The sequence below is a fragment of the Bombyx mori genome, chromosome 18 (assembly GCF_030269925.1).
Source record: "Bombyx mori chromosome 18, ASM3026992v2".
Classification (NCBI taxonomy): Eukaryota; Metazoa; Arthropoda; class Insecta; order Lepidoptera; family Bombycidae; genus Bombyx; species Bombyx mori.
Window position 1 is genome coordinate 7,858,115 of NC_085124.1, and position 22,785 is coordinate 7,880,899.

At 36.2% G+C, this 22,785-nt stretch overlaps 1 protein-coding gene and 1 long non-coding RNA gene across 2 annotated transcripts in view; one reads left to right on the forward strand and one right to left on the reverse strand.

Annotated features, from left to right (window-relative positions):
- The window catches only part of LOC101746298 (uncharacterized), a 265,185-nt gene that overhangs the window by 95,130 nt on the left and 147,270 nt on the right, over nucleotides 1–22,785 (reverse strand). The window lies entirely within an intron of this gene.
- Nucleotides 17,456–22,785, forward strand: part of LOC134200563 (uncharacterized) — a 45,085-nt gene continuing 39,755 nt past the window's right edge. The window contains exons 1-2 of the long non-coding RNA XR_009975530.1: nucleotides 17,456–17,641; nucleotides 18,432–18,551. This is a non-coding gene — a long non-coding RNA (uncharacterized LOC134200563). The remainder of the gene's footprint in view (nucleotides 17,642–18,431; nucleotides 18,552–22,785) is intronic.

A 22,785-nucleotide genomic window follows, 5' to 3' on the forward strand; every position in this document is an offset into this window, starting at 1 on the left:
TTTGTTTACAACGAAGGCAATTTTTGAAGCATGATTTGTGTTTAAAAATAAAAACGTATCGACGAACAATATTGTTTTTTTTTTAAACATGTGAATCAATGAGCGTAAGTTAATCTTGTTACACTGTTTTATGTGAATAGATAAAAATACAAGTTTTGTTGTAAAAATATATATTATTCACAGAGTGCTTTCAGAATGATTCCTTTGGGATGCGCGACGCGTGTGACGTTATTTCTTAATTAAATTAGGAATTTTTGGATAAACACATTACAAGCAATGATTATTATCCTTGTGACACTAAGACTAAAATGTGATTTAAAATCGCAAAAAACAAACCAAACTCGATCTAAAACATTCTTTCTTTGGTGTGGTTTCCGAATTATAACCTGACAGTTTTATTAAAATAAAACTTGATTAGCTCGGATATCAATATATTTTCAAAGATAGTATAATAATCTTTTATTATGACTTTTAAACGGAGCACACTCTCAATAAATATAAATTTGTGCTGTTTTTATATATGTTTATGGAATACAAATTGTTTTATTAAGACGTATATTAAGAGTGTATGTACATAATATGTGTGTATATTATGTAAATTTATTTGCTGGTGTGTATTTGCATCTTGTGTGCCGTGAACCAATAATGCGTTTCGGTTTGTAGGTTAGGACAGTCGTTGTACTCTAAAAAGCAAGAGAACTCATGTCTCAAGATGGGTGGCGGCATTTACTTTGTTGATGTCTATGGGCTCCGGTGACCACTTAACACCAGGTTGGCCGCAAGCTCGACCGCCTATCTAGGCAATAACAAATAAGCAAACGTAGTTACTAAGAAACTAAAACGCACGGTATGAGCACTACTTGTTAAGATTAAAGAAATTAGCATAATATATATTAATAATAACTAGAGGTCCCGCAGTAGTCGAAATTCGACTATAACTAATAGGAATTGTCACTTTGTACACTATTATAATTGTATTTTATAATTCTATAATCACAAATTTCGCCAAGACTACACTATACAAAATATTAATAAAGACAAACAATATTTAATCTATTCTCAATTTGACAACAGACGTCAAGAACAAAAGTTTGACAATAAATAGTATGCATGCGTGTGTGCGTCAAATACATGGTATGTAGTATGTGTAATGTTTTTTTTTATTGATTTAATGGATCTTTAATGCATTATTAAAAAAAAAAATTAGTATTGTGCACTTCTTCTTTGTATTCTCTATAAGTGTGGAAAATTTCATACTCCTTCCGTCCGCCCAATTTTCGTAAAAAGGGATACAAAGTTTTTGCTTCACGTATTAATATATAAGATAAGTGGCAATCCAAGTTTCAATTATGCGCATCCTTCATCACAGTATGTATATAAATATCACAATATTATTTTGTCATCCGAATTACATAATCGGTAAATTTTAAACCGATGCGACAAATTTCGTTTAAAAAAGTTTTTCAAAGAAGCTACATTCAAGTTTAATTAATATAGTGCACCGCTTAAAATGAAGAAAAAATAAATAAGAAGAGCTATCTATCTTGCTCTACCCTTAAGTGTTAATAGATTCTTATATCAACTTTAGCTATACATCTATCCATATAAATAAAATTGGTGTGCCTGTTTGTAATATTGAAATAGCCGCTTTTTACTACATGCATATGAATATATATAAGGTACATACACCAAAATAATTTTTTTTACAATTTTTGTCTGTCTGTTTCTTCCGACCAATCTCTGGAACGGCTGGACCGATTATGATGATACTTTCACTAATAGGTAGCTGATGATATAAAGAGTAACTTAGGCTACTTTTTTAGACTAGCTTCACCTCGCGGCGTCACCCGCGATACGACAATAACAGCGGGTTACATCGCGGGACTCAGCTATCAATAATAAAGTTTAATGTTTCCGAAGCGAAGCGAGGGCTGGTCGCTAGTCCGTTATAAATTGCTTGGGAAGAGGAAACGCTGCGAAGCCTCAAGGATCACAGATGATAGACTATTAAATTATAACTTGAATGCGTTTCCTGTCATGTGCGTCCATGTAAAGAATTTAATTAAATCATTTTATTTCCTTCAATCGCTCCGTGATTTGAATTTCAATTGCCTTTTCATGTTACAAGTTGTACATTGATCTTGTTTACGTATTTTGTTTGCGAATTGAATTTTTAAGTGGCTTATTCTGATTGATAGCGATGGTAAATTCATTAGATATGTAACAATTCATTTTGTTTCTATTTCATTCTATACTGGCACGACAGACGTTTAGAATTTGTTAATTTACATATTCTCTCTATTAATTTGATTAATGATTACAATTAAAAACTAATTAATGTTTTATTTTGCTGACCGAAGCCGGGACATGGCGTCAAAACATTTTTCCCCAACAAAGGCTAGCTTTTATTTCTAGTGCATCTAGAAAAATGTAATAAAAAACGCGGGAAGACCACATGGTACGTCACGTATAATATAATCTATGAAATTATGTATTAACCTTGGCTCCACGAACGCTCGTACTGTTCTAAATGTTAAATGAATTGAGGTTTTAATGAAAAACATTTTTTCTTTCTGCAGACGAAGCTCATAGCTTATCTAGTATTAATTCCCGGAGCCCAAAGATGACAAATCGTGAATATCTTTATACTTAAAGACATAAAGTTGCAATTGCATTGTATATTGACATAATGGACGCAGAATCTTCTAAACTATTTGAACATTAAGCCTCCGATATTAGATTAGATCGAGCGTTTTCTAAACATCAAACAATTATTAGGAAACTTAAATTGGTTATTTAACGTACATTTTTAAGCCGATTTAAACATATGAACGTGTTAATAATAGATAAACCTAATTAATAAAAACAAATTATTGGGAAATATGAAAAATGTTTTGCATTTATAACTTTTCTGATTTAATTACTTATAGCTCAATGAAAATATCCTGATGAATAATAAATATGCTGATGAATAATGTATTTTGTAAGAATAGTTGATTAGGTAATGATTGATACTAAAATGTATTTCTTATGATTTTCTGTTAATATTTATAATTTTATATGTTTTGAAATTTTGTCTCTGAGTAGTGTCAGTTGATGAAACTATTTTTATAGGTTTGTATTTTTTAAAAGATTCACTAAAACTTTTCTTTTTTTTTACATAATTATATATTTATATTATTATTCTACTACATATTATTGTACCAAACTGACCTAATAAACAATTGGTCATTGTTGTAGTATAAATTGTTTAAATAAAACTTACCTGAGATTTTTAGATTAGACGTACTCATTTTTCAATTGATCACTATATTATAAAAACAAAGCGTGTTGACTGTCACAATCTCAGATGCTTAGTGATTCATGTTACAAGCTTTGTCAAAATTTGCGCGAATAAAAGAGACAAACATAACAGTTTCTCCGTCTATAATAATATAATCGTAAAAATTAGGAAAAATTTTAAAATTGTTCAACTCAAAACGGCATTTAGTTTTTAAGTTTGAGATTTTCTGAATTTGTAGACAGCTTTTAGCCCCGGTAACCACTTTATGTGGTTCATGAGCCGACATCTGTCCACCCGTCCAGTGTAATAAAAAAGTTTTGAATTTTACATTTTTGTTGGAAATTAATCCGTAAAGTGTTTTGATCATATTATATTATTATTATTATTATTAATACTTTATTTCAGTTTTTTTTAAAAACCATAACATTTTGTTAGTAGTAATTACTTATAATTATAGTCTATTATTATAGTATATTATTATAGTCTTGTACTACGAACCATTTAGATCGCGGTGCGCCAGTATTCGAGAAACACATTGGAGTTCTTCTATTATGTGGTATACTGACATTAAAACTGCACAAGTGAATATAATTTAACAAACATTTTACAAGAACATCAGCATGTTGTAAAGTCGAGACTATGTTGCTTTAATTTAGTGTTGAATTCAACAAACTTACGAATAAATACGAGCATTCGTGTAAACATGTTGAAAACCCCCGAGACTGCTTCAGGTATGTAGGGTTGCTATCCGTTTTATTTCTCTACCATTTCTAATTTGCAGTTCTGAAATGTAGTTCTGTATGTGATTTTGTTATTTCATTTGTCCCTTGCTTGCGATGTATGCGACATATATGTATACGAGAACACAAAATTACACTGGACATTACACAGTATTCGTAAATACTCGTAATATCTGTTAAAGTTAGTAAACATAGAAGTAAATCTTATAAACTCGGAGATTAAAATTTATACAAAGCTGTTGTTTACTGTCGTCCTTCGTCAACAATCTTATAAGTTTTCTTTGAGTTTGAAATATGCTTATTAAACCACCCTATTTTATTATTGGTGGCTTTTATAAGAAAAGCAATTGGATTCCGAAAACCCGGCACTGCCCCGCGTCTATTAGAACGCTGACATACGCGACGCAGGTCAAGTCATGCCGATTATTATAAGCACTTCTTATTAAGTACTAATGAGTGTAAATTAAGACAACTAGATAATGACCGCTTTTTTTTCGTTGATAAGTTGTGTTTTTTAGAAATAATGTTTAAAGACGAATTACATATTGATAAAATGATGAAATATGAATAATATTTTTCGATCTTACCGACAGAATAATAAAAAAATACAACTGGTTATTTAAAGAAAAAATTAAAATTATCGATAAAGTTTATCATAGAAAACACGAATAAAATAACATTTTCTGAAAATAAATCGTAGCTAGATCAATTTATCGCCCCCGAAATACCCCGTATACTAAATTTTATGAAAATCGTTGGAGCCGTTTCCGAGATTCAGATTATATAAAGTACATATATATTTATATACAAGAATTGCTCGTTTAAAGATATAAAATAAAATAAAGTTTCTTCTACAATTTTTCTCTTTATTGTTGAACTATAGCGCACATTCACATATAGGTATTAATGATTTATGAAAATCACGAACAAAAAGAACTTTGATATATTATTACAAGTGTTCAAAGATAACAACAGATTAAAGCCTATCATGAGCAGAGCGAAACTCGAGCATCACTGAGTATTTTGTCAAATATCAGATTAGGGTGGCAGCCCTATTCAGATGCATCGCTGTACAGAACCAGTTTAACGGTCCGACCGCGAACCATTAAATGCGAAATCATTCGCTGCCATATAACACGGAAATAAAGACTAATCTCCGGTGTCGAGTTCACGTCACTACACTTTTTTGAATATTACCTGTTTTGAATTTACGTTCAGTAACACTTTCATAAAACTATAACAGACACTCCCGTAAATTGAGGATATATAAAAAAAATGCATACTACAAGTTTGTTCTTGTTGTATCGTTCTCCAGTATTATTGTACTGATTTTGTTAAAACTTTCAGTGCGATTATAGTGATATTATTTATTTCATTCTTAATATCTCATTATAACGACAGAGTTCATGTGGAGCTGGCTAAAGAATACGTTGGTTCGGAAACAAGAGTTAGCTAGAAACTGGCCATATTATACAATGTATTTTAGTATATTTTTAACGATGTGGCGACAGTCGAAGGCCAAAAGAAATTGTTAAAAAATTTGTTGTCTCTGTTGTTCCATGCTAACACAATATCCCATTATATGTTGCTAAAATAAAAATGTCTGAATGTAATATATTAAAATATGTATAACACTTTTTTTCTAATCGTCTTGAAAAAGAAGAAGTAGGTTTAGAACTTTGTTGTAAGTGCATCGGTTTGGATTATTTTTATTCGAAAGCTGCTGCTTCTCATCGTTCGTGCCATTTATATTTTATCAAGATTTAACTAGTAGGAAGTATCCTTGTAATAACTTGGACCTACATGGTCTACATTGATGATATTTTGATTATTTTTTGTTCGGGTCGGTTTTCTTTTTTGTTAATGTTTTGTATTATGTATGAGCCGTATTTGCATATACATTTATGTTAATAATTCAGTTTCTAAACAAACACTTTGAGAAGTGTCAATAAACTTTTGGGCGTTGTTACTGACAAATTTAGATACGTTCTAGACTGTTTTATCAATTTAGAAGCACTAATTTTTACCGGCACGTGCTCATTCACAGGAGGGATCTAATACATTAAAAGCGGTTTTGATTGTTTACCGAAACTATAAAATTTGTTTTAGTGTCATTTAGTGTCGTGTAGTGTCATGTTTTACGGTTGGCTTCTCTTTTTTTTTGTATAACAAAAAATACCAGAAGACATTTTTTTATTTTGATGGGTATGAGAGTTCACGGCCCATATAGTATTAACTGGTCAATAAAATCCATAGACTTAACATTAAAAGTTCCATCGAAATTCATGTATGCGGTAAGCTTAGAAATGATAGCTACCCTACTCTTCAAACTGGGAAGCGTGATTGTGTCGTGATAGGAAGGAAGGCTCTTCTCTAATAGTAATTTAAGAAAATCGACAAATAAATCTACTATGAGCATAATAGAAGACAAAATTTATACCTTTATTAAAATATGCTAAATGGTACAATTTTTAAATATCTTTATTTGTAAGCGGAACACGGAACCCGCCTTTTAAATTATTTACTGCTGATGACATTAATCGTGGTCTGAATCTTACGATATAATTCTGCGTTTCCTATGTTTCCTTCCGGATTATATCATGTACATATGTAACACAGATTATAATAGGTTGGGGAAAAAGTCTTTTTGCATGATAGTATGTATGAACTTGTAATAAAATCTCTTTGGCTATGACTATTTGTATTTGGCTGGTTTTGGTATAATTAAAAGTTTAAATTTTAAAGAAGATAATTCCAAATTCAAATTAGGAAAATGTGGGATTTTTATTTATTTTTCGCACTGTCAAGATGAGTGAATCTAATGAAGAAATTTTATACGTTTTAAAATTTTACTACAAAAAAGGTAAAAATGTAACGCAAGCCGCGAAAAAAGTTTGCGATGTTTATGGACCTGGTGCAGTGTCTGTAAGAGTAGCACAAATTTGGTTTAAGCGTTTTCAATCCAGAAATTTTGATATCAAAGATGCACGTCGCTCTGGTCGTCCTATTACGGACGGAAAATGGATGCCATAAACTGGGTACGCAAAAAAACTCGATATTTGGGTACCACACGAGCTCACTGAAAGAAACCTAGTGAACCGTGTACTCGTTGTGGTCAAAGGCCGTTCAAGCTTCACAGACTGTGGCGAAACCCGAGTTAACTCGCAACAAGGTGAAGCTGTGTGTTATTCATTATGAGCTGTTACCACCAGGCAGGACCATCGATTCTGAACTCTACTGCGAACAACTGATGAGATTAAAGCAAGAAGTTGAGAGAAAGCGGCCGGAATTAATCAACAGAAGGGGTGGAGTTTTTAATCATGATAACGCTAAACCTCACACGTGTTTAGCCATTCAGCAAAAATTAAGTGAGCTTGGCTGTGAGGTGTTAATGCATCCGCGGTATAGTCCTGACCTTGCACCTTCAGGTTTCCACCTGTTTCGGTCTCTTTAGAATTCTTTAGGCAGTGTCAGGTTAACATCACGAGAGGACTGCCAAAAGCAATTGTCGCGGTATTTTGATCAGAAGCCCCGAAATTTCTACAGCAAAGGGATCATGTCCCTACCTAGAAGATGGCAAAAAGCTATCGAACAAAATGGTACATTTAGTTAAATGTAAATAAATAATATTAAAAAATGTTGTAAATTTTCTTAAAAAATGCGAAGAAACTTTTTCCCCAACCTATTATTTCCTCAACGTTAAACTACAAACGCAAATAATAGTTTATAATCAAAACGTTGCACGACCTTTCTATAGTTTATAAACATTACAATACATTCAAATATTAAAATCAATCTTATCTTACTACATCTAGTATTATTTTACTTCAAATCAATGTACGTTATTTAGCTTGTTATATTCATTTCATATAGCAGCGCTCAACCAGAGGGCTCGTTAGTTCCGCTCGTTTCGTCATTGCTGATTTAGGTCGGTAATGCTTCCATATTCACAATTAATGGTTTAGTAAAAACTAAGGTATACATACATATGCTCGCTGCGGAAGGGACTTATGTTTTTATTTTTTCACGTCGCCTGATTGATTTAAACGCTCGTGCGGGAAATGAGGTTTTTTTTGCTGGTATCGAAAGTATAGTGACTTAGAGCCCAAATTATTGTGACAGGCCGTATGTTTATGTCCGGGTCAAGTTTTTTGTTATTAATTCCCGTTAAACATCGGCTAACAATGTATCGGTTGCATTTGAAAGCTATTTGCTTTTTATCCCAATATCTGCGACTTCCATCATCGCAGCGTGATAAATTACAGCAATGCATCGATTTCGAAGTAACCGATATATACAAAAGCTTCCCTGAAAATCGAACCAGTAGCTTTTGCGTGATAGTCAAAATACCAAACAGACGAACAAATAAAACAAAATTTTATAAATATGTTCATTATAAAGACAGTTCTCTGTATGAATTTTATCGCAGTATGGAAGATAAGAAAATAGCAATAACATAGAAATAGATAAGGAATACCTTTGATGTAATGTATGAGTTAACTAAATAACTGTTGGCCTGTAAAAAGCAGGTACATACTAGTACTCTCAAACTTTCGACTTTGTAACTTTGAAGAGCAAAATATTTCAAACACAAACCCACAAACATTAAACGATCATCGGAAGAATGTGCTCAATTGTACAAAAGTTCAAAATCTCACACTTCCTTAAACTAAAATAGGAGTTCTTACAACACTCTCGGACTCGTTCCTTTATCTAGTTTAGAGCTACTGAGAACTTCGAAGTTTGTTATTTTGGCGTCAGTGTCAATAGTTTCGAATGTTTAATGCAATGCTATTTGAACGAAATATTACTTTGTGCTACATTCCGCGGATATATTAAATTTAATACTGACGAATTGACTTGTATTCAAGTATAATATTTTTAACTAGTTTGCTTGTACAAATTTGAATTATCAGTGTATACAACTAACTATTCACTTAAATCTTGAATATGTAGTTTAGTTTTTAGTTATCTCTATATATAAAAATGAATTGCTGTTCGTTAGTCTCGCTAAAACTCGAGAACGGCTTTTTTTTTTTTTTTTTTTTTTTTTTTTTTTTTTTTTTTTTTTTTTTTTCCACAGGAGAAAATCGCCGGATCCCCACCCGCACAGCAGGTGGGGTATGTGGGAGTCGAACCTCACTAAAAACTCCTGCCGCTCACAGCCGGCGCCCTACCCCGGACCGGGTGGGAACCCAGTCGGAGCTATTGAGACGGCGGGACAGGGTTTACGCAGTGCACATTACATCCATCCCGCCGTCCCCCAGACGCCGGACCGGCGGCCGCCAGCAACACGACCGCCGGTTCCCTCGGTCGACGGGCCAAGAGCCCGATTGATAGCGCCGCGCTACACCTTCCCCCGGAGCGGTCGGGGGAACGCGACCTACCACGCCGCCCCACGCCTAGGTTGCTCCCCGCACAAAGCGGGTGGAGCTCGAAGCCCTTAGGGGGCCGGGTCACGGACGGGACCCCGGTCCCGACCCCCTGCTCGGCGGCGGCGGGTTTCTGCGTAGTGAGGAGAGCTTTGCCTCACTCGCCCCGCCGCCTCCTTCTGTGAGATGGTGCACTCGCAGAAGTCGAGCATAGCCTTCTCGAGAACGGCTGGACCGATTTGGCTAATTTTGGTCTTGAATTATTCGTGGAAGTCCAGGGAAGGTTTAAAAGGTGAAAAAATATAAAAAAAACGCTCGGAATTATATAAAAACAAACAACTTTGTTGAAGTGTCCCCTTGATGTGTCTTTTATTTATCGATTGAGGCACTACGAAGTCTGCCGGGTCAGCTAGTTCACCAATATTAATGTCCTGTTGCAATCGTTATTAGTAGTAGGTAGCACGGTACAAATCCAATATTTCAGTAAGTACAAAAAATATGGGAATCGAATTCTCATCTAAAACAAACAAAGCTTCATTTACCGTAATGTAAGCACACATGTGTGGGGCGAGGATTGATATGTGCGCGTCTCACTCGAGCAATACTCTCGTCCTAGCACAAAGAAGGACGTGTTTTTGTTCCTCATTGTGCCTCCACAAAGAGATCCAACAATCGAGCATTCACTCACCGACGTCGGAGGGTTGTCGTATCGTAACTATCTGGTAAATAGTTTCCCTTTTTCATAAATTTTAGGAGCTATCGTATCGCAAACCACATCCTACCGTTACCTTTATAGATTTTATTAAAATAAAGTAACAACTTCGTTGATCGTGGTGAAAGTGTCATATTCGTCAGATAAATGTTTTAGGGTTGCAAAGCACACGAAAATATAATAGAGACTTTGCTTAATGTATCACAAAGAATAGACATAAATCTCGAAATGATTAATTTTAAACATCTAGACAATACTAACGAAAGATTATTCTTGTTTAATATATTCAAATCTTACTCAACATTTAGTATACGTAGACGTGACAACCTTAACATTCATCTACATTTGTGTGGGATGAGTGCCGCGTGACGTCACTCGGCGCATTATAAAGCCGCCGGGCCGGATCCCCGAACGATCCTCAAAGCTGTTGACTGTCGACATTGATAACATTTTTCAACTCGAAAACGACAAATGCTATGTCAAATTGTTATGCATCAAAAAAGCATTTGTATGCTTCCATTAATTGATTACGTTTGAGGTTTGCGAAATAAGTAAAAGGAACAATTCATATTCAAGGTACACCATTCAGACAGAGAGATGGTTTATTTCGCATCACGTCATCTATAAAGAAGTGTTTTTCCGCTACGATATTTTAATATGATTTTTCTTTTCGTTCTGGATGTTGTGATGTCATTACGGTAGCAGCCATGCGATCTTGGGTGGAGTAGCAATAGTCGTTTAATCAATCATAATAAATAAAGTCATCGTAAAAATGATTTCTCTGTTGTACTAATTAACTTTGATCAATAGACCTGAGCGCTATGAGAAATCCATTTTCGGACGTGGTCTGTGGAGAGACGTTAGCAGTAGGTAGGGGCTTGGCTGTGTTCTTGTTATTGATGTCCATGAGTTGACTACTTACCATCAAGCGGGTGGCTAAGCTTGCTTAGAGTGGCACAAAAGCAACTTGGTACCACGAACTCAAAAGGAAAAGTTAGACAATCCTAGCTACATCCCAAAACTACAAATACCCGTTCTTCGACTCCAAGGTCGCTATTGTTGTAGTTATCTACCGATTAACGTACCGATATCGTTATCGTAGTGTTTCATGCACACATTATATAAACTTTGAATGCTTTTTTTATAATAGCCAAGGGCTAAGTCACAAAAAAACATTCAATACGAGATAAAGTTCGGTAAAAGCGTCCAACACGTATCAGTGTCAAGTTTATCAGTGTAGCTGATAAGATAATATTATCGGCGGATAGTTCTGTGAAACGCGCTATTTTGAACGATCGCTTAGCGTTATCGATTTACTAATTAACGTCGAATGATACGAGAGTGTAATTAAAAAGGTTTGTTATTTTTTCAGTTTAGTTAGTTTTATTGTAGTTAATATTTTATAAACAATCTGAATTTTTTAGAATTTACGGCCAAGGACATATATGTAACATTTTTAATACGTTTTTATGAGTTTGGTATGTATGTAACGAAGTCTTTGAACATCATTTTCACTGTCTTCGCAACGTCTGAATAAGTTGAAAATTTGCACACGGATAAAGCACGGATTAATTTTATAATTTCTCTCTAATTGTTTGAGATGATACCAGTATCTCGTTTTTACCATCGCACCGCCCGCCACCGTAGTAGAGTTCATCCATACTACTTGGAGCCACTGCGGTCATCCACAGTGCGTTTCCAGGGGTCTTTTTTGCCACGTACCATCCGGCTATGGAATGAGCTTCCCTCCACGGTGTTTTCTGAGCGCTATGACATGTCCTTCTTCAAACGAGGCTCGTGGAGAGTATTAAGCGGTAAGCAGCGGTTTGACTCAGCCCCTAGCATTGCTGAAGTCCATGAACGACGGTAACCACTCATCATCAGGTAGGCCTTATGGTCGTCTGCCTACAAGGGCATAAAAAATCCTTATCAGCGTCATTAGATCATCCAGATAAAAAATTCATTGTTAGGTCAGTTTTTTATTTTGGCATATTTTTTATTTATTACAGTATATTGCTTTGAACAAGGGTATGTAGTAACGACAGAAACAAAAACAAGATTCTTTTCTTGATTTATTTCTGTGGTAGTAACACTGGTATTTAGTGCTTACCAGACTACATGTGTTTTTTCTTCCCTATCTATAATACGCTGGTAGCCTGAGGGGCTATTCCAGCTTCTCCCGGACGGGTAGGTGGCTCACAGCCACAACCTGAGAAAATTTGCTAACGTTCGCCTAGCAAGAGCTGTGCTTCGCGGAATCTACTGACGGATCAGAATCTCGATCTACTGAGAACTAAGAAGATCTAGCGAACTCAGTGGGCATGTGTGTTTAAAAGTGTCACTACCCTACCACCTTGAGGTACGACGTCAAGGTCAAAATTGTATTCTTTAACGGCTATCCTGCCCTCCATTAGTTCGTATTGTGAGAGCAGACTTGTAGATGCGATACACCACCATATTTATGCCGCGAATCAAACGTGCTTTCCAGCTTAAAGGGTGGGGTGAGATATACATAAAATACTGGGTGGCAAGCGTCTGATTGTGATGTGTAAGGGCTCCGGTAACCACTCAACGCTAAAGGCTGTGAGCTCGTATGGCCATATAAAGTAATAAATAACAATAAAAACATAGTAATTGATTTGTAAATAAAATAGATTATTATTAACTACGAAAATTACTTACCAATTAACGTATTTAAAATCGTATCGTAATATCATAATAAAAAAAAAATTCTTTTTCATGTTACTTACTACAATGTCGTTGCTTAAACTAACGATCGCTCCTTCGCGTTTGTGAGTCTTACCTGAAACAAAAAGATATCGTTAAAATAATATTCATTACATTGTGCAATATGAGAGTAGGGCTGTAATTCCTAATATAGTATTTTCTTCGGTGTTCGTGAGTTGTGGATATATTCTTCTTTCTTTTATTTTAATCACGCTTTTCTTTTTGTTATGTTTTTTTTCTTTACGTTTTTTTCGTTTCGTTAGTGGACCCCACAGACATCCACAACGTAAACGCGTCACCCACCTTGAGATATAAGTTCTAAGGTCTCAAATATAGTTATAACGGCTGCCCCACACTTCAAACCGAAACGCATTACTGCATGACGGCAGAAACAGGCAGGGTGGTGGTACCTACCCTCGCGGACTCACAAGAGGTCCTACCACCGATAAAAATTTTATTATTTCCGACGTTTCGATTGATTTAATCCTTTAAAGTAGTTTTAATGCCATTACACAATTCATTAATTTGTACACAATAACTGGAAACCTAATTATTCTACTTAGGCGAGATGATTAATGTAAATAAATCATTTTACTGAATTTTGAAATACATTAACCTTATGAAAATAAAAACTTTGCTATATTCGTTTACACAGTGAATATTTGACTTTTGACTAATTATTTAATGATAAAAGATGGCGGATTTACTTTAAAAATTTAAACCCGCACCTTGAAACTATTTTTAACTGTTTCGTGTTTGTGTGGTAGCCCTGAATTGTGATCGCGTCTGTACTTTCAATCGGTGCCCGCCCACACTGTCTCATCGACGTCGGAGACTTTCCCGTGAAGCTCTATACATCGGCAACGTTTAATTCACCAGCTTAAAATAGAATTTATGTTGGCGATACACAACCAGGATAACTTCAATATTTCTATTCCATTATCGTTATTAAAAGATAAACATTGCTAAGTATAAAGTCCACCCTGATTTATTGCGTTTGTAAAATTCAGGCCGTCTGTGTTGTGGGTTTTGCTGGCAAGGAGATTAAATTTTCCTCTGAGACACTATATTATTAGTCGATCTGGTTTGATACCCATTGCAGTTGATCTTTCATTAGTTAATACTTTTGTGAAATTTTATCTGATTGTGCACGTCCAATAATCTTATAATTCCATTGGAAACAATTATAAAAAAAAAATATTAAAAAGAAGAAAAATAAAACATAAAAGTTGTTTTAAATTAGATGTTATAAATGTGGCGACACCTGTTGGCCGTTCAGTTAATTAGTACGTCGAAAACCCTGAGAAAATTCTAATTTGTGGTCAGTGTTAGTAAGTAAATTGCTTGCTTTCCAACCGGTCGAATTTGCTAAGCGTTTCCGTCTTTACCACGGTAAGAAGACAAATACGTTTTTTTTTTTTTTTTTTTTTTTTATGATTGAATGTTTACTGGTGGCCCGAAGGCCTTTCCAGTTTCACCAGGACAGGTGGGCGAGCAAAGGCTCAGCCAAGAGGGGTGGGATTTGCTAACAACTGCCCGAGCGCCTCCGAAGGAGACCTAACAACTCAAGAGCAATTGTTTCGCGAATGAATCTACTACCGGATCGGAATCGCGACCCGCTGAGAAGATCCGGCGAGAAACTCAGCGGGCTGATGCATGGGTTAGGTTGCACGTCGACCTCTTTGTCGAGTTCGACGAGTACGGTTACCGGGGTCCCTAAGCCTGCCCCTAGTATTAGAGCTGAAGGCATCTAATGCAAAGGTTATTGGATCTGATGGATCCGTAAGGACGTGTCTAGGGCGTCGACGGTGACTGGCTCCTGCATGATCAGGATTCGGGGAGTAGTCAGCGGCGGCAACGATAAGGCGATTATCATGACGCATAGCCTTATCGAAGTATCGTTCCGACGCTGACTTCATGTATTTCCGAATTGATTCGAGGCCCAGGTCGTCGTGTAGGTCAACGTTCCTCACGAACCACGGAGCCCCGACAGCTAACCTGCAAAAGCGGGATTGTAGGGATTGGAGGGTGTCTATGTGTGTGCGGGCCGCGTGAGCGAACACCACACTCGCGTAAGTCATGACGGGCCTTATGCAAGTTTTGTAAAGTGTCACCTTGTTCCGAAGGGACATTTTACTCCGCTTACAGATCATGGGGTAGAGTCTACCGAGAATAAACGCGGCACGGTCACGGACTGATTTTATATGCGGGCGGAATGTCATCGATGCATCCAGGGTAACGCCCAGGTACTTGACCTTCCTGGCCCAGGGTATGGGTTGTCTAAAGAGAGTAATCGGGGGTGTGCAAATACGTCTACAGTGATGTACTCTAACATAAATGTGTCTAATAGCACATTGTCAGAGCCTTCAATAAAGAACAAAATATTGCCAAGGTCCTGAAACACAGCTAGCAAGTATACATTTGAGTACCGAGCACTGTCCTCGAACTTTCACATCAAACAATTATATTGCTCAAGTTCAATACGAATCAATAAATAGCTCTTGTTCTGATGCAACAGGTACTTCGATTTCGTAATGTTATATTATTCTTGCTTCAACGGGCAACCACGAAGGGCATGGGACTTAAAGCCTGATGGAAATTGGCAACGTCGTTCATGGACATCGTCAATGCCAGAGACAGCAGCAATCCCACCATAAATAGTAGTAACTAATAATACGTTAAAAAATTGCCCGCCGAATTTCTCGTTGGATCTTCTCAGTGGGTCGTGATTCCGATCCGGTGGTGGATTCTGTGAAGCACTGCTCTTGCTAGGGCTAGTGTTAGCAAATTCTCTCTGGTTGAGCCCATGAGCTCACCTATCAGTACGCGCGAAGTTAGAATAGCCCCTTAGGCTACCAGCAAATACGTAGGGAATAAAAACAGTAAAGAGCTCATTCCCGAATTTCTAGATAGTGGAAAGAAAGTTCTCGGCGAGCTCGTTTTCTTGTTTTCACAAGTATTTGTGATATTTAAACATAAAACTGCTATTTAATCACTTCGACTTTATGTTTCAAGGTGGGTGGCGGCATTTACCCTTAAGTAATTCTGGGTTTCGGTGAATGGCTAGCGTCGCGGTGGGTCGTCAATTCGGCTTAAAGAAAATACTCAGATTTATAATGTTTTTTTTTTTAAAATCAGTAAATCGATTTCAAACTAGATAATTTTAAACTAATGATATCCCATATAAGTATGTAAGGGAACGATCTCATTTATTGGTAAATGGGCAATGGGATGTTTTCTTTAGTGTTTTTATGCGCACTAAACTGAATACGTACATATTAACACACCGCAAAACGAAGCCCACCAAATGACTCACTATTCTATTTTCGTTAGTTGTTCAGCAATCTAGCAGTAAATTTTGAACGGAAAATGTCTCGATACAACAAAATAAATTGGCTGTAACTTTTGAAGAGCGTGTTAAGCTTGTGGAGAGTTTTCGAACGGCTTCTATAAAAACTATTGATTTAACACGAACTAGTATTGCAGCTTTCGGTCCACGTGTAAGCAAACGGGAAGTGTTTACGAATGTGTTTCGTTATTATGAATACATGAATATTTTGTTAATATTCATTCTCATTTGTGCAATGAGCATTTACATTATTACCAGCCACCGGAGTAGAGTTCATCCATAATATCTAGAACCACTGTTTCATCCACAGTGCGTTTCCACAGATCTTTTTTGCCACGTACCATCCGGCTTTGGAATGAACTCTCCTCTACGGTTTTTTCCGAGCGCTGTGACATCCTTTTTCAAACGAGGCATGTGGAGAATGTTAAACGGTAGGCAGCGTCATCGCTCTGCCCCAGGCATTGCTGACGTCCTTGGGCGACGATAACCACTCACCATCATGTGGGCTGTATGCTCGTCTGCCTACAAAAAAGACATAGAAGAAATGTAAAATGCAGATAAAACAAGAATTATTTTAAACACAAAAACTGATTTACAGATAGATAGATATCCAATGAATTGCTTCAAACAAACAATCTATATATAAATAAAAGTATAGCTTGCTGATTCACGAAACTGCATCGGGAATATTAAATCTTAATACCATTTTAGGGTAGGAAGTAAAATGCTGAGTCACTCTCTCTGATTCAGTCGGCTGTACCAATATCGAGTACGAAATACAGTAATAAAAACTTCAATGGTTACGAAGTAATTTAATGCGTTTTCGCAGTAGGATCCGACCGTTCCGACGTCTGTTCAAACCGATTTTCCGGTTAAAATTGGGTCTGAAATTGGTAAAAACAGTTTATTGTAATTTGCAACTACTTTAAACTTTTGCTTGAGTCATAAAACTGTTAATCAGCTTTTTGTTCCGAGCAATATACCCCCTGCATACTACTAAGAAACTTTTATGTGCCTAAAGCATTTGTAAGCATTTCCTTACTGACAAAAACATATTGTGCGTCTTTTTTTATACGTATTCAAACAATAAAGACAGACTAAACATCGAACCAAGCGCTATTCATTACAAAAAAAAGGTGTCAATTGACCGAAGCGGCGCCAAAGTCTGTCTGACGAAATAAAAATATTTATTGTGGAAGTTCCCTCAGCCTGTGACGTTTCGGGAATCCCGCTGGTATGTTCTCGGCTACCTGTCATGGCGCAGACTAACCGACCAAATGGGATTGTACTCAAATCTCAGATAAACGGCGCCAGGACGTTTGTACTCTTTACAAAGCCGTGTAAAATTGTAAATCCCTTTTCGAATAGCGCTGTTCTTGGTTATTTGTATTATAAATAAAGCGGCGTGCTTTGAAATTCATGTTCCAATTGGGCTTTGACATAAATATTTGTCAACATGTAAGTTACAGTTTTCTTCCTTGTTTTGGTTTTGCTTTTCACCGTCTATTACTTCTTTGATATTATATATTATATTATATAATATTATAAAGAGGAAAGATTTGTTTGTTTGTTTGTTTCGAATAGGCTCCGAAACTACTGGACCGATTTGAAAAATTCTTTTTCCATTAGAAGCCGACATTGACCCTGATGAACATAGGCTACTTTTTTTAATTTTTTTTTATTATTTTTTTGCTTTCATGTGTGTTTTAATGTTTCCGAAGCGAAGCGAGGGCGGGTCGTTAGTCTTTGATATAAAGAGAGAAATTTACGTCGATACAAAGAGGAAAATAGTCTGTTAGGTCATGTTGCTCTGTGTATAACTAAAACATTGCAATCGGTGCGAAGAATGATTAAATATATGTCCATTGTTGAATATGAACAAACATAGGACAACACAACAACAATGAACGAATCTATTTTAAAGAAACAAAGAGCACTAAAACAACTGATTCCAATCATTCAGTGCGGAATCTGCGCATAATTGCAGCACAACTGAGTTGTCCTGAGCCGGATCTATAGTCAATATTAGTGTTGATGGTATTTTTGAATTTGAATACCTTATTGAGTAGGCAGTTTTATTTGAGCAAGTGTTTTTAAATAATAATAATACTCGAAGCTTAAGATGTCTAATATTTCGGGTTTCGTTTAATTTAATGTAACTCAGTTGCAATTGGATCGTATAAAATTTTAATACTTCCAAAAATGTTTCAGTTTAAATATTAAATATGATTTCAACTTCGTAATACAGGCGCTTTAAGAATATTCATGACCACTAACCATCAGGAGAGCCATATGCGTCTACCTATGAAAGCAATGAAAAATAAGAAACTGAAATTTTTAAGTACAGTTTGCGGAGCTTCTGTTCACTGTAAGTATTCATGTGAAACAATAGACGATCGTGTGGAATGAGATCTAAAGTAAGAGATAGGACTGTTCAACTACAGTCTATTGATTTGGCTCAAATTTCACGGCTATTATAATATGAGAACTTTAATTGGTGTGGAACGGGATAAGTACTCATACGTTCATTTATCTGAAGATCTTTACGCCCGATTTGCACATGTGATGTCGATTTTCTATTTATATGTGAAGTGTGCTTGAGTAAATACCTAGTTCGAACGTAATGTTACATTTAATAGCGATGTTTATATACTTATATTTTATAGACACAAGAACGCGAATGACCTCATCCGCCTTGCTCGATTTGATTTAAATAATGACTTATCACCATTCTAATAAAAACGCATGTTTTGTTACCGAGCAAGGTCACCGTTCTCGTTGAATTAGTCGCATGCGATGAAAAGTTCGACGTGAAAACTGGCTCATAGGCGCAAACCACTGAATTCCTAAGGCACAAATAGCTGAGAAAAATAGACGTGTCGTAGCGCTGAATACTGTAAAGGGTTGCCCGCCGAGTTTCTCGTTGGATCTTCTCAGTCGGTCGTGATTCCGATTCGGTGGTAGATTCAGCGAAGCACTGCTCTTGCTAGGGCTAGTGTTAGCAAGTCCTCTCAGGTTGAGCCCCGTAACCTCACCTACCAGCCTGCACCTACCCAATCTTTGACAGTCCCCTAGGCTCTTAAAGATTAGGTAGGGAAAAAGTGAGCAACCGTCGTCATAAGAGTAATAAGGTAGGATTTTTTTCAGTAATATAGGCGTCAACTTGAATAAGATCAACTCTTCTGTAATCAGTAGTCTGAATAATGCGTTAGGATGTTTTTTTTATTGCAATGCTCATTGTTAGTGTTCAGTGCTACAGTAGAAATGTTAATGCAATCATTAATGATCGGTGATGGCATGATTGTGGTATCTACCTTACGCACCTAATGCACTTAAACACTTCACAAAAATTCTCAATTCGCTTGTTCCGCTTCGCTTCAGGTGATCCGTTCGCTATTTCGCTTCGAGTAGTTCCGATTACTGATTTTTTTTTATTGCTTAGATGGGTGGACGAGCTCACAGCTCACCTGGTGTTAAGTGGTTACTGGAGCCCATAGACATCCACAACGTAAATGCGCCACCCACCTTGAGATATAAGTTCTAAGGTCTCAAGTATAGTTACCCACGTTGTAGATGTCTATGGGCTCCGGTAGCCGCTTAACATCAGGTTCATCCATCTAAGCAATAAATAAAAAAACAAAATGTGTGCAATTCACACGTGGTAGAAGTGAAACGTTCCAAAATTAAAATACAATTATCCTAAACGTCTTAAGTATATGTAAAATTTTGTCATTAGTAAATAATTATAAGGTAGCGCCCTCTGTGAATTGATATTTTAATTTCAGGTATAATCCTAAATTAAAATTCACTACAAGAGCTTTCATACACACGTTAGTATTAAAAAATCTCACAGATGGCGCTGTATTAAATAGTATGTATACATATTTCTGTCTCATTCTTTGCTGGCTTCATCCTACACATTTTTGTATTTGTGTCTCTTACCTGTCGTTTTTTCCGTTGCATCCGGTTTGAAATCACAACGATTCTAAAGAAGTTTTCACTTCAAAAAGAACACTAATTAGATATAGCATAAAATAGTTTGTTCGTAGTTCTCAATATGCATATTCGTGCAAAAGCTTGTCAATAACATCTAGAAGTATCGTGAGATGACGCTCGCTAAACTGTGAATCATTTAAAATACCGATTACATTATCATCTGATGTTGTTTTTTTAAAGTAAACACAAAGGTTCGAATAGTCGGGACTGCATGTGGAGAGGATGTAACGACATTTGCATTTTATGTTAAATTTCGAACGCGAACGCGGTGAATGTGTTGCAAGAGTTTGAATTTAGAACAAAATGTATGTTGGGTACGCAGCACGTCACCCGTGTCGATAAGGCGAGTGACGCCAACCCAGGTTGGACGGGTTTATGAATCTTATAAGATTTCTTGAAATCCTATAAGACGCCGGATGCCCGTCTCGTGGCGATTATTCGTGTCGATCTGAAGCAGTCGATGTAGGGTCCTGAGGTGTACGATATCGTACAAGCTCACTCGAAATTAAAACTCAAAACTTTACTAATTAACGTAAACCGAGCCGACCGATCTGTCAATACAACCGAATTCAATAACCGACGATCTTTTCAATGGTCTTCGAGTCTTCAATAAATATCTTCGAGGCGCTGATGTCTTTACTCGTGCTTTTTTTATGTAATCTTCGTTCGGAGGGTCGGCGGCCGGCGGTTGGCAGGTAGTCGGTCGAGGGTCGGTCGGTAGGTCGGCAGGTACCTGACAACGTCGCAGGGTCGCTTAACTACCTCGGAATGTTACCCTACAGAGATCTCGTGTAAAATACGGCTCTCGTCGAGATCATTTTCACTATGATCGGCTCGGTTTATTCGTTATATCTATTTATTTAATAAATGTATATACTAATGCCTTATACTTAACTATTCTATGTTGTAATCCCTATCGATACATATAACTTATTCTATGCTTAATCTATATGACGCGCCCGTATAAACAAAATACCCGGTCCTGAACACAGATAAATGCTGTTTGTTACATCGTTTCGGGACGCGGGCCGGGCGCGTGTTCATTTAAGTTAATATGCTAATCTTAAAACTATCGGGAATAATAAAGCAAAAGTGTATACTATTTATTTCAAAGCAACTTACGTTCTATTCTTAATAAAATCTATGTGCACGTTATCAATATCCTTATCTATCTATATGCACTCTATATAATTTATCTATTTGTTATTTATCTATTTGTTATAACTCTATGTCTATGTACGTATCTATATAAATCTATTATTCTATTCTATATTCTATTATATTCTTCAACTTATTCTATAATTATGGGGCGACGCCGCTGTCGCCAACAATGTATATATATTTAATTTAGGTTCATAGATTTTTAAATTAGTCACATTTGAATATTTTTTATCCACTAGTTTGTATGTCTCTATTCATTAACAGATCATAATCAGCCCAATCTATATGTTAGTTGCCGATTTATTAATACATATTGCCAATACCTCATACTAGCCCGTGTATATAATGTTGCAAGACATAATTAGGAAAAACACAAATCTTAGTATTAGAGCTGTGATGTATTTAACAGAAGATCAAAAAAGAACTAGAGAAAGAACACATTGATAGCAAACAAAAAAAAAATCTGCATGAGTGATGCAGAAAAAAGTTTTTATTTGTTTACCACACACGACTACGATTGTAGAACACTTTAGTTTGTTAATGTTGCTATTTAAAATATACTTGGATGCCATGCGTAAAATCATTCACTCGCGGGAGTCACATGCGAGCAAATACATAATGTAATATAATTTTATACAGTCAGGGCTAGAATTTGTGAAACCCGATAAGATAAGGCGGTCGGTTGTTAACAAATTAATGTTGCTAAAGCGATAGCAGAATCGAAGAACAACAATATGTTAATCACCAAAGCATTAATTAATTTGAATTAAATATTTACACTAGATTAAAAAATCGATTAATAATTGAGTTGATTAATTTTTAATGCTTTTGTCTGTTTGTTCGCACGAAACGAATATATTTACTTAAAATGATTCCTGACATGTTCCCATATATAATGAGTTGTAAACTAATTTGCTTATACTGTAAATATGTAGGTACATCCGCTAAACAACCACACAGCAATTTTGAATCTACGTAAAACATTAATTCTTCATTTGAAAACCAAGACAAAACACGATGGAGATCAAGGTCGTTGAACTTCTAAACTTCAAATACAAAGCGTGCATGAGCATTACTTTTTAAAATACACCTCTAAAATTGCTGAAATGTAAAAGGCGAAACGTTAGTGGGCGGCGCGGCGGATGGCTGGCGCGTGCCTTATCTGTGGTAACTCCAGTACCTACCTATTGTACAGATTATTTACTGTAGTAAAAAGCAATCTTTACAATTTGGCAATTAGTTTTTTTTTAAGAAGCTAAGAGTTGGAATAAAAGGCTTGGGATCACTAGAGTCCTTAGGCAATAACCTTTCAATCCGTGGGCAAGGTGTGCAGCACCGGCAGGTTTTCAGGTAGTCGATCCTATGGGTTATCTAGTATTAAGTAGGAGACTGGTGGTAGGACCTCTTGTGAGTCCGCACGGGTAGGTACCACCGCCCTGCTTATT